Consider the following 18,725-nt stretch of genomic DNA (forward strand, 5'->3'; position numbering starts at 1 on the left):
ACAATTTTATGTGGGATAGATTTTTAATGTCACATTTAATGATATAAAGTCCTAAAATGGCACGAATTTCACGAGTTTTGAGAAAAATGCTGGTTTTATTTCTAATGAATTGTTGTTACTACAAAGCTATCGATTTGAACAACAATTGGTTCATCATTTGCCATTTTTCAGAATACATTTCCGCAACAATGAATTAATTCGCTAATCTTTTAATGATTTTACAGTTTATTTAACGTGACTAATACACTTTTTTAGTTAAAAAATGAGACATGTTAGGTTGAAGTCATGCTGTAGAAAATGTAGAAATAAGTAAGTATGACCCTGTTTAATAAGTAATAGTTTCTCTTAAATTAAAAAAAACTGCACAGAATTTGTAATGATTTCAGAATTTTACTTTTTTTAACGTGACTGATGTGATACTTTTAAGTAAGGAAATGAGTCATGTTTGAGAATATTCAGTAGTTAGACTGCACAGTTGGTGGAGTTTGTGATCCCTTCTTGGTTGTGCAGTGGGTACGTGGGAATGTAATGGAGAATTGAATAATGTAAGATGTTTGAAAGGCGATTTACTATTTGATGAACTAGTGATTAAATATTTAATGATTTTTTTCTCCTTCTTCTTCCGTTCTACTCAGCCAGTCACTCGCACCCCCCGTCCGACTACTTTCACTCTCTCCTCTCAAACTGACTGACTGACTGACGGACTACTTTTCCATTACAACTACTTCAACTTGCTTCTCAACTTTGGGATAAAAAAAAGTACAATTTTAATTTAAATGTCCAACAATCGGAGTCTGACAACTTTTCAGGGAGAGATTTTTTAAGGAGGAGGGGAGTAAAAAAGGAGGGATATTTTGGAGAGAAAGTGGAGAAAGTGGGTATTTTCAGATGTATTTAGAAAGATTTAAATTGGGATTTAATTCCGAGCAGGATTTTAATTAGGGTTGAGAGGTAAGTAAAAAAAAAATCGTGGAAATGTCGTAGTTCGATTTTGTACAGCGTTTTCATGTAAAATACGTTTCGAAAAGGTGCAAGAAATCAAATATTGAAAAGAACCAGGTATTTTTTTAATTGAAGAGATAAGGAGTGAAAAAGATGGGATATTTCAAGAAAAAATGGAGAAAGTAGAGTATTTTCTTGAATACGTATTTTTAGAAATTAAATTGGGATTAAATTTCGAGCAGAATTTTAATTAGTATCTATTGAGAGATAAAAAATCATGTTAATGTCGAACTTTTGCGTCCATTTCTTACCTTATGCACTTTTTTGGTTAAGAAATTTGAAAAAGGTGAAATAAATCGGATACTATAACTTTTTAATTTCGGGGAGATGAGAAATGAAAAGGTAATCATTTCTTTCACTTGATTTTTTTAGAGTTTTTGGACAAGAAATTTCAAAAAGTTACAAGAAATCGAACTTTTAAAAGTTTGATGGGATCAGGAGTAACAATGAATAGGATATTTTTCAAGAAAAAAATGCAGATAGGAGAGGATTTTCTGAAAATAATGATCCAATCGGGGCTCTTAATTTTGTGCTGCATTTTTTCAGAGAATTTTAATTAGTGTTTTTTTCGGAGGTTGAAAATCACGGCGTTGTTAATAATTTTATATCCGTGAGAAGAGGAGTCCCGAGTGGATTTTATTTTACGAGGAGGACGAAGAACAAGAAAGAAATTAAATGAAGGTGGGTGGGTGGGTGTAGATTTTGTTGCCTCATTAGCATAGGACGGTTATGTATTTACGAAAAAATGCTAAAATAAGTTCGAAATTTGTACCAAAAAAACATAAAAATACGAAATTTAGTCAAATTTGTACTTTTAAATTTAACACTTTGGATTTTTTGTAGTTTATTTCTTTGAGGAAACAAATTTAGGCTCTCAAATCATTGAAATATTTACAAAATATACATATTAAAAAATATGCAAATGATTTCCGCATTTCTTAAATAATATCTGAAATATCTGTTTGAAAATCTAGAAATATTTCCTAATATGTAAAAATTGTAAAAATATTTAGAAATTTTTGTGATCTATGCGAGCTAAGGAACACATCCCAAAATTTTACCGTCGATCGTCATCAAATAAAAAAAAAAACTTGCAAATGAAATACATATCCGCCCTGTGCTCAGCTCATTAGAAAAACAAGGTCTTCTTTTTACTCCTGCTCGTGTTAAATACTTATGTACCAACTTTTTTTGCTGCCTGGTTGGTTCGTTTCATCTCTTGCTTCGTTCCGTTCCGTTTTGTGGATTGGATTGGATGCATGTGTCCTAATTAATTAGTAAATTAGTAAGACTGCTCTCTGCACGGGGGCAAGTTTTTCATGGAGAGTAACCTACGCAGGATCCCCTTTTTTCTGGATACGTATTTGAATGTACGTCTTGTTTGCATGATAACTGGAATTAATATGAAAACATGAAAATAATTTTTACTCTGAGAGTTTACGACACGAACAACTTTCTCTCGTGTAGTTCGACTTGGCTGATGGAATATGTACTTCTCAATTTCTGGATGGGCGAGTTTCATTTATTTGTATTTTGTTAATGAGTGGGTGTGCCGAGTAGGTTCGTATACATTATTTTTTATGGTTTTTTTGAGGGTTATTCAAAGGCGAAATTTCGAAAATCAAAGTAATTAAAATTTTGATCTATCTATTGAAATTTTACAGCTCGATTTTGATTTACGTTGTTGTTTCGCCAGTATAATGATCAAAATTTGTGTAGATTAAAATTATAGGTGATCTGGTTTTTGAAAATTTCGAAATTGCATCACCCTGCGTACTAAAAGTACAATGGAAAAATTAAGTATAAAGTAAAGATATTTGTGAATAAAGTAATTAGGAACGTTGCTGTTTAAAAAAATCTTATTATTGTGGAAGATGTGTTAACAAATAAAAATAAAAAATAGGGAGTGGACACTGTCCGTCTTTTTTAAAAAAAATCTTACATTTCCTAAATACTTTTGCTGCGTTCACTGTTATGTACAAGGTGCAGTGGTGGAATTGAGGATGTCGAAGTCTGGTGGTGCGGGTCGTTAGCAGGTAATTAAATTGTCTCCAATCAACACGGTCAATTCAGCCCGAAATGAACTTCTCTTCAGCAAAGATAACAAGGTTTCAATCCACCCAGGGAGACAAATGGGGGACTGATTTTCTTCGCCTTTGTCCAGATTTTTTTGGTGAAAGTACGGTGCAAACTTGCAAACATTTGTGGTGCTTTGGAATGAAAATGATGCAACAAACAGGTCGAGATTATATCATTTCCTCTCGTTTTTGAACGAGTCGATAACTTGATCAGGATCGTAATTTCGAGGAAGAAGACCGAATTTGTTGCAACATGTTGTTGTTCCTCGATTGAAAATGGAATTGATGGGCGAATGAGGAGGAGGAGGAAATTGAGGAAAAGGTAACAATCACTTAGTTACTTAGTTAGTTAGTGGAAGGGAAGAGATAGGATTTGCATGCGGAAAGGAGGCAGACGACGCATTGAGAGATATTGTCAATTAGTGTGATTAAAATGCATTTCTGGAATTGGAATTGATAATGTTGTCTCCATTACGGTGGATCGTTCCATATGGCAAAATGAGGACCTTCCCCACCAATAATCTTGTACATATGTAGATGAGTGAGTCTCGTATGAATGAATGGATGGATACATTAGCGATGATTTTATTCACGTTATGTGTTAAGTAAGTTTGTGAAGAATAGTTCGAAATTTTGGGGTAGTTTTGTTAACAAGGGAAATTCGTAAGATCTATTAATTACGGGTTAAATTAAAATGATTTTAGTTTTGGTGGTATAAAATATTTAGAAAAATGTTGTATTTTTAAATAGCTCAAATTGATTAAAAGTATTGCTTAATGCACACTTTTCATAAATGTTCTGGTTTTTTTTACATAAAATTAACCCAGTATTTCGAGAATACTTTTAAACACCTCAAGTTCATTTTTTTCTTTATTAAATGTTTAAATCTACACTTTTGTAAATATTTTGGTTTAATTGGCAAAAATGGGCTCAATATTTTGAAACATATCGTATTTAAAAATTCATTTTTTACTAAATGTATGTTTTGGAAATATTTAGGGTTTTAATTTCATCCGCCAAAAGATCGATATTTCGATACGTATGATAAACCTGAGTAAGCTTTGTTAATAAGTAAACACTCTAAAATAAATATTTTGGCGTAAAAAGGCCGCAAAATATGTTGAAAAGTATCACATTTTTCTTAAACACCTTAAATCGTCATTGAATATTTTGTTTCCTCGTTTTGGGGTAAATTTATGCCTTTTTTTGTGTGCATCCCGTCCACTCGATTAGATTATGCGTCGTGTTATTGACTGGATGACAAAGGAAGGAGGAAGACCAACTGGTGCGCTGCGGACAAATCGCGTGTGTGTGTTGCACGTCTCATTATCCATCCGACGGTATTACACCCATAAGTTATTCACATGCCCTTTTGTCTCCCTAATATGATTAGCATGTCTTCCGCCCTGGAGGAGGATCGATTTTTAATTTTATTATTACTTACACACGAACACAAGTCGTGGAAATAATTTGATAAGGAGAAAAAGAAGAAGAAGTGCACTCGACTTATTGAATGACGTGACAATCATGCTCAACTTTTTGTGTCATGTGAGTGATTATCGAAATTGGCGTCTTAATTTCATTTCCTCTAGCGGATCAATTCAATTAACAGTTTATTGCGGGTTTGCTGCATTTCTTACAGTAGGGAGGAAGAAATGCAAGAAATTCGAGGTGCACAAAAGTGGGAGAAAATGCAAGAAATGTGTGCCATGTAGTACTAAATATAGCGGCGGAGCGTAGTTTCTTGCGCCTTGCATTTCCTGCAGGTGAAAATATTTAGCTGAAAAAATCCACTTTCTTACAAGTGGTTACTTCCAAATGTTTCGTTTTTCGCGGATTTATTACATTTCCTGGACTGTAAAGTACGAATTGGGAGAAATGCGAGGTGCAAGAAACTGTGAGGAACTGCAATAAATAGGCGCCATCCAGTCTCGCGCCGTATGAAGAATAGCGGCGCGGCGTATTTTCTTGCGCCTTGAATTTCTTGCAGGTCAAAATATTTACCTGCAAAAAACTACTTTCTCCCCGTTATTTCGGGTAACTGGTTAATACTTACACTCGAAATACTGCAATTCAATTTGTGTATTATCTTGAATTTGATAAGTGCCCGGGAACGAACAACTAGCCGCAGCACGCGACAGATTTAGAGTCATATTAAGCATGTCCATCTGGTAATCGTGCCGGGTGGTCAGAAAGAAAGAGGAGTATTTTTAAGTAGGGATGAAATGACCCTTGAAATAATAATGTTTTTGCGACAAAATAAACCCGGGATTAAGTATTTATACGATTCGGTAGTTCCGGGAGTATTGGTGTAATCTCTCTCTACCTGTCGCTTACTCCGGCAAAATGTCACAAATTGGACAAGGGACGGAGATTGGAGAGAGAGATGAGGTCACACAGTCCCAATCTGCCATACATGCTGCACTTGAACTTGGCATCGTATTGATTGATCTTATAGATAAGTATTTCATGTGTGTTGTTGATTTCACTTGTGGTCACCCATCCCTCCAAAAGTGAGTGCGGGTAGGAACAATCGATCCCTTTGTTTTTGTTAAGTGCCCTTGTTCACGAGACCACTTAATGGAGAGAGATATATATATTTCTATGTATGCACGTCATTTCTGGCTGGATGGACAGAATGTGTATGTAAATATGTAAATGGATAGGATAAATACTATTTTCAGATAGTGTGGAAATTTAAGCGCTACATTTTAGATTGAATTTTTGTAAAAAAAAAATGCGATACTTTTCCGCCGTAATACATATTTTTCAGGAAAACGCTGACCTTGGATATTTAATAGATTTGTCTTTGCACTGTAACTCCACGCTTTTTGAAAGCATGAAGTGGTTAGAATAATTTTTATCACGCCGGCCGTGGGAACATTGTAAACTCCGTAAATTCTATAAGTAAACTTACAAACTTTTATTAAAATCTGTAACCATTTCGAAGGAAAATTAGCTTAGAAATTTTGTAAGCTAAGTTTTGCAAGGGCGTCTCTGTATTTATTTAATAAAAGTTTGTAAATTATTTTACGGATTTTACAAAGTTACCAAGATTCGCGTGAATTTCCAAAGTGTGTAGTAACATATTTGTTAACTGTGCAATGTACATAATTGTCCAGGGTATTTTACATAATTTGCGGATTTTATAAAGTTACCAAGAATAGTGTGAATTGCCTCACTGTAACAATGACACGTTTGTTAATTGTTGTTATACGTACGTACGCACATTATTTTTGGGAGGAAGAAGGTGCTCGTTAGTGGGTTGGATTGGTGCCGATTTGGTACTTTTTTCCGATGCCATGTGCATAACGAACCTCGGGATGAATGAATGAAGTGGTGCCCATATGGAGTGAACTGACGGACGGGTGAATTAAATCACGATTCCCTTCGCCCTTTGTTCGCCCTTTGTGCGTTATGTGTGTATAGCGGATGAAATATCACTGCACCCATCGCCTCCTCCTTCTCCTCCTCCCCAAATTCGTTCCATACACTAGATTTGTAGATTTTGTGTGCACCGCACTCGTAAAATAATGCAAGCCTCGTTGAACGAGCAAATAAGTAAATTATTTTTTAATGCAGGGTTTTATCTTTGTCATGTAAATTTGAATGGGGGTAAATTTTTAGGGGAATTTGCATTAATTATATGATAAAAATTTGGTAGGAAAAAGTGCACATTTTTGTTGAACTTGAGTGACGAAAGTTTACATTAATTAATATTTGTGCAGTTTGAAAAGTGTGCACTTCTTTCATGCAAATTTCATTATCGGGAATTTGTGTGCAAAATTTGACATGAAAAGTGCACATTTTTTGGTGCAAATAAAAGTTAAGTCTGCATTAATAAGTTGTGCGTAATGTAAAATGTGCACATTTTTTGCCATCACCAACTAGACATCACCAACTAGACAGAACTTTTTGTGTCATCAAGTACAATTGCGTCATAAAGTATATATTCTGAATTTGCAGTTTTTTTAACTTTAAGGTATGAGAAGAACTGCATCTTTGTGCATGTGCATAATTTTCAAAAATTTTGCATTCATAAATTGTAAGATTATTGCGTCATTATGCCGAATTTTCGTGTAATAGCACTGTTTTTAACATTCAGGTACGAGAATGACTGAACTGTGCGTAATTAAAAAATTTGCATTAATAAATTATGTGCGTTTCTCTCTCTCTTTCTTTTTTTGCGAACTTGGAACCTTCTTGCGTCATTACTCTGCTTAAAATAGGGTTTTTGTGTACACAGTGGAAAATCAGAGGAGTGGAGGCAACCTGACCACAGAGACAAAGAGGGAAGCGCACTTGAATGAGAGAACCTGCCCTTTAAAACACTTGAACAGTTGGTGTCCTCTCTCTCGACAAGGACGACGCGCTTTAAAAATTATGCCAGCATTGTATGTATGACGACCAGAGTGGCCTTCTTATGTCATGCGATGGATGAATGAATGACTGGATGAATGGAGTATCAGTAGCAAGTGCCCACATGGAGACAATCATAATTTAAGGGGCCCTTTTATACGTACATATGTGTGTACCCTTCAGAGAGGCACCCTTCCACTCATAAACTTACTGCGTAATACTAACTGGTTGGTATTGATTACGAAAGTAAAAAGTGCGATGGCCTTTTTGAATGGGGTAAAATAATATAATGTAACGATTTGAAGGGTATTTTATAACGTTATATATGTAGGATGAAGGTATAGATTTGTAATGTCACTTTCGGGTTCAAATGCAAATTTCTAAAATTGCATCAAATTTTCAAGAGTTTTGAGATACATAAATGCAACTTTTCCTACCTAGTAGTTTAACGTAAACCTAATTTTTGGTAGTATAAAACAGTCAATTTAAAACAAAAAATAAAAATTTTTGTGGACATTTACTTACCGTGAAAAGATGGCAAATTCAATAGAAATTTTTCTTCATTGATACTTTTGTAATGGGAAGGATTAACCACTTCACCCCTGAGAGACGAATATTTTCATACCTTTCACCCCTAGTAACGGCGAATTTTTTCTTCCCTTGACCCCGAAATTTTCACCTACTGCGTGACGTTAATTACTGGGAGATGAATTGAAAAATGGTGTTCCCACCGGAATTATTCTGGACACTTTTTTATGAAAGTTGATGCGAATAACCATTTGGGAACGGATTTTGAGTTGTAATTTGCCTTTGTGCATTTTTGCGAACCACTAATGTTTATAGCCGAAAATAGCCAACACGCCGAATTTAAAAATGATTGTAATTGCATGGAAAGTTGCACAAACATTGATTAATACGTGCATAATAGTACATATATATTCGCAAAAATCGATTATCGCGCCCCAAGGGCCCCAGAAGCCGATTTTAGCGGGAAAATTAAACATAGCAAATATGGCTTTCAATTCATGACATTGGCTTTAAATAATTTTGTAATTAGACTAAAATGTGTAAAAATTGTTTCTTGTAGATTTAACATGCATAGAATTTACGCATACTTAGGGCGGGAAAACAAACGTTTTCTTACAGTGACTTAAAATTGATAGCAGTGTTAATGAGTAATTATAGCATCAACTGTTCGAAACCATACTTTAGCGCATTTTGAATATAACTCAATTTTAACGGGAAAATTATATGCTACTTTCCAGACAATCTCTTAATTTTCCCGCCCAACGAGATTTCATCGGCTCCAGTGGTTAGTTTTCCCGCCAAAAATGTTGTTCGGACGTTCTAAATCCGAGAAAAACAATTTCACTAATTTTATCTGAAAGTGCTGTTGAAATATGGGACGAAAATTCCATGCAACAGCAGTTTTCAAAACTGGGCGTGTTAACTAGAAATAGCCAGTTGGCTATAAATTGTTTTTACCTCCATTTATAACTTTGGTTCCGAAGAGGCAATTCATCTTCTCGCCCAAATGGCGGATTGTTGACTCAAAACTATACTTGGAAGAGCAATGACCTATTTTTTTTCTGGATACGACACATAGTCGTATGCCGGTGGGAACGGAAAATACGCCACATGGTCGTTTCCGTTGTCAAGGGTCAATACGACACATCGTCGTATTTCGGAGCCAAGGGAACTTACGCCACATAGTCGTATTCGGCGTAAAGGTCAAATACGCCACATAGTCGTTATAGGGGCGAAGTGGTTAATTAACTTTATATGAAAGTAGAAAAAGTAGTAGCATTTATCTCAAAATTCGTGAAAGAATTGAAGGCATTTTAGAAATTTGCAATTCATGACAAGATAAGGGAGATTTGGAGTCTATGAAGTAGTTATTCCACCATAAGTAACAATCATCTGGCCCCGATTTTTCGGAACGAACAGCTTGCCAAATTTCGATCTAACATTTATATAATTATGTTTTAATAAAATATTCAAAATGCGGAGTCGAAATTATACAATATAAAATTTCAAAATTCATAATTCTCACTTTTCTCAATGCATTCTTAATAATCCGGTAAAGTAACGCAGGTAATGATTTTTCGGTAATAAATTTGGTAATAATATTTTACCAGGTAGTAAAACTTCGTTACTATGATGGTAAAACTTTATTACCAAGCCAGTACCACATGGTACAACTTATCATTACCACTTTGGTAGAGTCATATACTTGTGCCTTTCGGTCACCGTAAGGTGAAAATGTATACTTTTTTTTCCAAATTTCCCCAATTTTTTGAACGTCCTTTTTACAATGTGGTTTTATGTCTTCGTAAATAAAAGGAGTGTGTGCATGCATTTTAAAGAAGTGAATTAACAATAAAAAAAACAGCTTTGTTTTTCCTACTTATCACAATTTCATCTAGTCCTCTTTAAAAATTACCCTTTTAACAAAATTTTCGACATGTGAAGTCAAAATTAAACAATTTCAAAATCACGATCCTCATTCTGTCAATGCTCAAAACAAAATAAGATTAAAAAGCTAATGTATGCTAGGTTAAGGTGAAAATAGTGTCCATTTTTTTCCGAATTCCCCAATTTTTTAAAAAACATGTCATTTTTACAATGTGGTTTTATGCCTCGTAAACAAAAGGAGTGTGTGCATGTTAAAGAAGAAATGAACTTATGTGTAGTATAAACTATTAAAAAACGGCATTGTTTTCCATGTGCCAATGCATAAAATGGCTTTGACTTACATAAAGTGAACAACTGGTGCTCTTGCTGCCATAAAATTGTAATATAATCACGACGTAATTGTTATGTAAGAGAGAGAGAGACGAATCCACCACAACAGGGCCTTTGCTGCCGGGTGGTGCCGTTTTAATTCTTTTGATTCCAGGGTACGAGCCATATGGTCACATTTTATTTTAGTGATGTGTTCTCTCTGCAATAACGGGGTGGACGTGGACGTGGACTGGACATTAAGAGGTGACGAGGAGAGAGAGAGAAAGTCAACTGGTTATTATGTAGCATGTTCATTATCGTGATGATCATCCTTTTTTATTTTCTCTCTCTCATGCGTATGGACAAAGCTTTTTTAATGATTTAGTCACAACAACAGACGGATCGTAAAGTGCGGTGCGGTGCATCTGTTATACGTATGCACGGGTCGGGACAAGAATAATTCTGTAAGTTAATAAATAGGTGGAAATTTGAAGAGTTTTTTAGAGTAGAAATCAATCTGTAATAACTTTTGCTACATAATTTGTATGGACATTATTCAGCAGAAGTTTGCATAATTCTGCAGTTTTCTGCACGAATCGCTCTGGGTGCAGTTTCTGTCGAGAAAATTGGGCCAAATTTGTACAGGTTCAAAAAAATAAAAATTCAGGTAAAATTCAGTGTCAAGTTCTGCAGTAATTGACAAAAGTCTTATGTTCTGTATGTTTTTTTTGCATAATCTTGCCCAAAATTTGTGTGGGTTTTATTCTGCAGAACTGTATGTGAATAATTCTGTAATGACAGTTTTCTGCACAAATCGCTCTGCATAAAGGTGTCGGGTATAAAACTGGGCCAAATTTCTGCGCAAAAGCTGCTCGAATTTTTACTCGGGTGTACATAATTAACTCTGGTTAGTGGTTATGATTGCTCGTTAAATTCGATTTAATTAATTACTTAATTGGTTGGATGATGTCTGATAATAAAGTCGTCATGAAAAGTTGAAAGTAGGTATTTGACCAAGGTGTGAAATCCGACCGAGTTTGAACCTCGAGAGCCCCGTGGGACTTTGATTAGACGGCGGTGTAAATATTATACCTGGCAGGTACGTAGGAATGCGGGTAGTACAAAGTAGTAGAGGTGGCTTATGTTGTGCCGAGTTCAGTGGCAGCTCCCCAAGGAACAATCCTCGAATGGATCGTTTATCAGGAGGCAACCCGAACCTAAGCTCAACGCTCGAGTCTCACTTGGTGAGCACTTTAAGTTTTAGAAGGTGCGTGGTGTGATGTAGCGTTTGAACGGGGAAAAAGGGGCTCAAGGGACACAATACCCTTTTGTTCGACGTATTGCGGTTCGATTTTGGACATGTGGCACACACGCTGTGCGATAATAAACAATCGAGGACATGACATATTTTTTTTTGTTTTGCAGAAATGTCACGATATTTAGTTGACACTTGAGAGAAAGAAACATGTAGTACATGCATACATGTCCAGAGTGGACAAAAGTGTGCAAAAATAATTGTGCCAATATACTTTTTATTAGTAACAGAGGGCGGATATGTATGAGTGAAAAATTTGTGAAATATATATATTTAATTTAAAAAAGCGCTAACATATGCACGCAATATGTTAAAATGTGCGAAAAGTAAGAATTTTTGAATTTAATACTCTGGATTTTTATGGTGTAGCTTCTTAGAGCAAAAAAATCGTATCGTATCTTTGAAATATTTACAAAATATGTACGTATTTTTGAAAAAAATATGTAAAAATTAAAGTGTTCGGAAATATTATAAAATATTAATATCTGAAAACCTAGAAATATGTGCCAATATGTAGAAATATTTCGAAATTTTTGTGCTTAAATGAAAAAGTTAACAATGAATACATATCCGCCCTCCGATTATAAATTAATTGTTGAGTAATGTTCGACAAAACGGGAGGAACAATTTTGTCCAAAAAAGTTACGGTTTTATTTTCCTACGAATAAAAAATTAGGAGAGGATGAAGTCGAAATTTGGTATGGTGTACGTATAGCTATTATAAATGCAAATGAGGGCGGGAAGAGAACGAGGAGAAAGGACATTATGCAAAACAAAGAGTAATAAAAATGCCAAAAATCCCCCACGGCTTCATTCCCCAAATTGCATAAAGTGGAGTCTCCGAATTGGGGAGAGACTACAACCAACGTCTCACTTTTCCAAGAGTGCATTCCTTATTTATGAGGAATTTATGAGGAGCAGAAGAAGTTGGGTTTAAATTTTGAATAGTGAAAGTCACATACGAGAAGAGAAAGGAATAATGAGAAAGTGTTCGTTTTTTGGGAGCTGTGTCAAATTTTGTTGGTAGTTTAGGAAATTAGTTTAGGTTTTTAGCGGATGATCTATTTGGAAATTTGTAAAACGTAAGATTTAGTTTTATTCCGTTATTTGAAAGATTGAGGTACATAAAAATCGTGTAAATTTAATATTTAGTTGTAAAAATGTGAAACTTCAGATGTTTTTTGACCAAATTATTTTCTCCGGCTATTTTTTTTGCTGTATTACTTTTATAGTTTATGATTCCTTAATTTATGAGGAGTAGGAGAAGTTGGGTTGTTTAAATTTTGAATAGTGAAAGTCATACGAGAAGAAGAGAATGATGGGAAAGTGTTCATTTTTTGTATTCTGTGTCAAATTCAATTGGTAGTTTATGAAATTTGTTGAGGTTTTTAGATTTAGAGGATGATGATCAATTTCGTAGGTTAATAAACTTTATGAAAATTGAGTTGCGAAAAACTCATGTAAATTAAAAATTTATTTACAGCGTAAAGTGTGAAATTTTAAGGATATTTGACAAATTTATTTTTTTACTTTTCTTTTAAGCTCATTTGTGTAAGGTTAAATTTGTAACACATAAAATTATAATTCATAAATTTACTTTAAACTTTGGGCATTTTTTTACAAATATTTGTAAATTTCTTATTCGTAAGATAAGTACGTATTTACGAAAAATTTGAAAATATAAAATTTGACGAAATTATATTCAGCAGTTTAACGCTCAAATTTATTTAGCAGGCAGTCTTTTTAACAGACATGTTTTTTTGTCTAAAATTGTGTAAAATATTGAAAAAATCAACTATGTACTATCCAAGATGTTTATACGTTTCCTACTTTAATTTGCATAAGATTGCTAATAACTTTATTTCATACAAAAATTCTAAATGAATTTGAGTGAATAGTGAATTCATAGTTCACGTGGAAGTATGTAAGCAAGGAGAGAATCATACATGATCCGAATCCACTTATCCTTTTCGCAAAACAGATTTGGAACGAACACGGATTGAATTTGGCACACAATTCATCCCGTCCAGGACGAAATTCAGATAAGATAATATTGCAAAAAGTTGCGAAAGTATTATAAAAATATTTGTTTAAGTTTCATAACTAATTTGCAAAAATTACACCTAATAGCGTGCATTTTTTGGCGTTAAAAAAATGTACGAATTTATTTCACATGGACGCGGCCAAGTATGTAAGCAAGCAAGGAATCATGCATACATGATCCGAATCCACTTATCCCTTTCGCAAAACAGATTTGGAACGAACACGGATTGAATTTGGCACACAATTCATCCCGTCCAGGACGAAATTCGACTTCAATCAGCCTACAAAACCAACGACATCGACATTCCGGCTGCAGCAATCTCTTTCTTTCTTCTTCCTTTAACCAGAGCCCATTGTTCACTCCGGATTTCGCAATACGGCAAAATTGCCTCGCTCCGAGGTTGATGACGGTGACGGAATGAAATTTGAGCACTTTTTGTGAAAATGTTCAGACGCACAGAATTGGTCAATCAATAAATACTTTGCAAATAAAGTAGTGCATTTCATGAAGTAGTGAAAGAATGTACGCCGGTATTAAATCATTACTAACTGGAGTACATGTTTATACACTAAAAATAGGGTAGTAATGAATCATTACCATGCGGAATGACTATGTGGCTCTACCACGTCGGTTACGATGTGTCGTAGAAATGGTAATAATTCATTACCAAATATTAAAAAAGTTAATCCCATTATGTATTAAATTTGAATTTCCCTGAACTTATTATTACCATTTCTACGACAAATCGTAACTAAATTGGTAGAGACACATAGTCATTCCGCATGGTAATGATTCATTACTACCTTATTTTGAGTGTATGGTAATTACAGGCATGACCGTTTAGCAAAGAAAAATTAACCACGGAAAAACAAACTACAACCAATCGGGTACCAAATTAATACCAGATATATGTATCTGACTCTACCAGATATTTTATAGTGCAGAATTTTATGAAAAATGCACTCTTATAGTTTCAATGGAGAAAATAACTTATACCTAATATCATGCCAATAATCTAAATTAGAGATTCGTTTAAATCGTCTTTTACAAAAAAATCTGAACCGGTGTCGAACCTACGCTAAGAATTAAGTTTAATTAGGATTGGAATTATTTTTTTGTCACACACATTTCGAACCTACTATTTAACTAACTGACTATGTATGTAGTAAATATTCACCTTCTTCTAATCAGTGAGATTGATCGAGGAGTTAATTAATTGAATTGCATTGAATTGAGCCAAGTGTGGATGGAGCTCTGTCTCATTTTATGATCATTCCCATTGAGAAGGAGGAGGAGGTGGAGAGAACCTTGTGTGTAAATGTAAATATGTACACTTATTTACAATGTGAAAGTACTGCAAACAAAGTGGTGGTGCTGGTCGTGGTGGTGCTGGTCGTGGTGGTGAAGAAACAGTGTCCGCGGAAACCGTGGGGACATATGTGGATACTATGGTCCAGGCATTATAATTAAATTCATTTTTACATAAGGAATGCATATAAAAATGGCTTCGAGTAATTATGTATAATGCCTCGATGACATTGTCCCTCTGTCCCCTCCAGCTTCCGCGGTCACTGGTGGTGAAGGAAAGGAAAGTAAAGTAAAGAGTGGTACATTTTCCGATTGAAATTGTCCTGATTACATCTTCACCAAATAAACTCAGTGCATACATACGCCGAAATCCTGGTAGTAGAAGAGTTAGTCGAGTTAATAAGAGAGATTCTACTATATCCCATTAATTTTGTGCTAATAGAGTCGAGTAGAGACACCGACATTCCAATAATGAACTGGATCCACGGCCACCTTATTTATGTGCAACTTTGTCCCAAAAGTTTGCTTCCCACGAGTTAAGTAAGAACTTTGTCTTGTGTAAACAAATGGGAGACAAATGGATCCGAAAATTAAATACTTTTTCTTCTCCTTCTTCTTCCGGATAAGATTAATTCATGTATTTTTTTATCTCTGTTTATAAATAAGACGGAGAAAGTTGTCACAACAGGTTTTTTTGCGGAATGTGCAAAAGTTAAGTATGCATGTACGAATTTACATACATGACATATTTTTTTTTGTTTTGCAGAAATGTCACGATATTTAGTTGACACTTGAGAGAAAGAAACATGTAGTACATGCATACATACGATGAGACAAGAGAATATGTAGTGGTTTTGTTTTCTTGGTGGTCTGGTGACGGAAGAAGTGGTGTGGTTTGATTGGAAGGAGAAGTCGTCGTCCTTGTCTCTTGTTCTTGTCCGGATTTTGAACAAGCCTACTGGCTGCCATGCCACATTTAGTTTTCTCTCCTATGTATGTATGTGTGAGGATGGAGTGGATGGGGGCAATATTTTTTTTGTGGAGAGGAAAAATCCGAGAAATTCTGAATCGTATGTACGTATCTTATAGCGAAGGAGGAGGAGAAGGGAGGGAGAGGAATGATATAATATCTAAATTCGGATAGATATTCGGCTATCTGTCTGTTGTGTATAGGCTGGAATTCTCTGCTCTGCTGGAATTTTGTCCCCGGTTTATACTTATATAAGTGCATTTATATAGGTAGGTATGCATGTATGTATAGGCGGTCAGATTGGCTGGGTAGCTGGCCAAGAGGAGAGAGAAAAAAAGTAGGGGGACTCATAGGGTAACGAAACGATTCGTACATTTAGTATTAGTTTTTTAGAAAAATATTGAAGAAAATCTGGGAACCTTAGTCAACTAATTGTAACGCATTTCTAATTTTCTACGCAATTTTCGAAAAGTTCGATGTAAAGATTCAGATATTTTTTTACTCATAGAAAACACCGACGGAAAAGTTATTGGCTATTTAGCTTTATGCCAAATTAGGCTAACAGAGCTTTCTAATTTGCCAAATTCCCCGTAATAAACCGGATCTCATCTTCACCTCATATCCGAATTGGTTTCATGGCTCGTCCGCAATTTCAATATTGTTTGGAACGAAATGATGACATTGTATTGTGTGAGAAGGAGATGATGATGACGATCCTTCTGCTACATACGTATCAGTCAGTCCTAGTCCTGACGCTGCATGGGTGAGTCAAGTCAGTTCAGTGAGCGTGTAAAAAGTCGGGTAGGTTGGAGAGTGCATTTACCGGATGGAATAGAGAGGAAGAGAGGTGAGTAAGTGGAGACTGAAGAAGTGGAGGAAAGTCCCGAGAGATTTGGCCCCCCCTCCCAACGGAGAAATCAATACCACTGGGACTACAGAACGACCAATCCACACCATCCGCACACCAACCAACTATATATCCATCTCTCTCTATATCCTTAGTAGACCCAAATATGTACAAGTACAAGTCAACGCGAGAAAGAAGTTCGGAGAGAGATGTTGAAAAGTCGGGTTGCTTATAGGACCAGGAGGACGACGGGAAGGACGGGATGACGAGAAGACCGAGGTGGCTTTATGTATGTACAATGTGTGTAAAGAGAGAGAGAGAGAGATACGCTTAAAGAGAAGAATGAAGAGAGAGAGAGATATGTATGTGAAATAATGAAAAAAGAAGGAGAGGAATCAATCTGGGAGAGGAGATGACATGAAAAGAGAGAAGTGAGTTAACTGGGTGAAGAAATGGACAATTGAGTTTTTTTGGATTGATTCACCTGGTTTTATTTTGCAATTTTGTTACGTGTAATATTCTGATCATAATTCTGGCTGTTGGTCGTAAAACAATATCCCTGGTCGTCATTTTTAAGAATTTTTGAGCAGTTGCTAAGAAATGGTGCAAAATTTAGAGGAATAATTTCCTTGAATTTACATAATTTACAGTGCAGACCCCATATAGCCCGAGCCAGGGACTTAGTCTCTGACCACTCCGATAACCCCCAGTGGTCAACCACTTGACCGATTTCGCCAATCTTCAAACTCGTTTCCTAACTTTGTCCAATATGCATATGGTAAAAATTTCAAGTCAATCGGTTCAGTCGTTTTGGCTCTATCGTGTTTTGGGACGGATGGACGGACGGAAATTATGACGGTTCCTTAAGCCCTGACTCAGGCTAAAAATTACCGGCGAGAAACTGACGTTGAAAGCGATCTAATTCCAGTAAATTATTCCTCTAAATAATGCACCATTTCTTAGCAACTGCTCAAAAATTCTTAAAAACGACGACCAGGGATATTGTTTTACGACCAACAGCCAGAATTTGATACAGTAATAAAATAAAAAATGAGGCAATTCAAAGTCAATTTTTTACAACCATTTATAAGAATAATTAGCTTCCAAATTTTTGCAAGTTTATTCAGACCAAGGGCGTCTCTTTATTTTGTAAAGAAAAAGTTTGTAAAATTATTTTGCAAAATTTACTAATTTTATAAATAACTTCCTCCACTTTGGAATTATCTCGGGGATGTATTTAATTGTTTAAAGTTAAGAGAAATTGTAATTGGCGAATTGGTTTGGCCAAATTTTGCAATTTTTTTTACGTATTTTGCATACATATTTATGTACTAATTTACGTATCCCAATTTGCCTTGTGTGGTGGCACTAAAAAGAATCTTTTATTGATCTCCTCGTTCTCTGGTAAATAATTGGATTAAAATTATCTTTTGTTTAAACTGTGGGATGGGTATTAAACCGTAATTGTTATCTAAATAGGCTGATCATCATGAGTGATATCGGCTAAATTGCTTATTGCATCACTGCACGGGATTCTCCCTCCACTTATGGATAGATTTTAGTGGGAGACTGTACATTAATTTTTACGGTACACTGTGTTAAAAATGTGGTAGAGTGAGATATAAATACACTTTGTATTGGTATTGATTTGGTAATAATTTATTACTGGATTGGTACTAGTTTGTTTCTCAGTTGTAAATTTTTCATTACGACAAGATTTCTAAACGGTAATGCCCTTATTACCAGTGTCGGTAGAGTCATATACATAAATGTGTACTCTGGTCAGTAATGATTTAATACCAGTTTTTTAAGGGTGTACACTGTTAAAAATCTAGTCAAATATATACTCCGTAGTGGTACTGATTTGGTAATAACTTCCTACCCGATTGGTAGTAGTTTCTTTCTCCGTGGTAAATTTTTAATTATGTATATTAACTCAATATTACTGAACAGAAATACCCATTATTACCAGTTCCAGTAGAGTCATACATTTACATATGTACTCCAGTCAGTAATGATTTAATACCAGTTTTGTAACATCTAAATGAATCCAATCGAGTAGTGCTTGAATTTAAAAG

At 35.1% G+C, this 18,725-nt stretch overlaps 1 protein-coding gene across 3 annotated transcripts in view; it reads right to left on the reverse strand.

Annotated features, from left to right (window-relative positions):
• Positions 1-18,725, reverse strand: part of LOC110859056 (transcription factor collier) — a 57,129-nt gene that overhangs the window by 22,425 nt on the left and 15,979 nt on the right. The gene's annotated exons all lie outside the window — the stretch shown is intronic.

The sequence above is a fragment of the Folsomia candida genome, unplaced genomic scaffold (genome assembly GCF_002217175.1).
Source record: "Folsomia candida strain VU population unplaced genomic scaffold, ASM221717v1 Fcan01_Sc024, whole genome shotgun sequence".
NCBI classification, from domain to species: domain Eukaryota; kingdom Metazoa; phylum Arthropoda; class Collembola; order Entomobryomorpha; family Isotomidae; genus Folsomia; species Folsomia candida.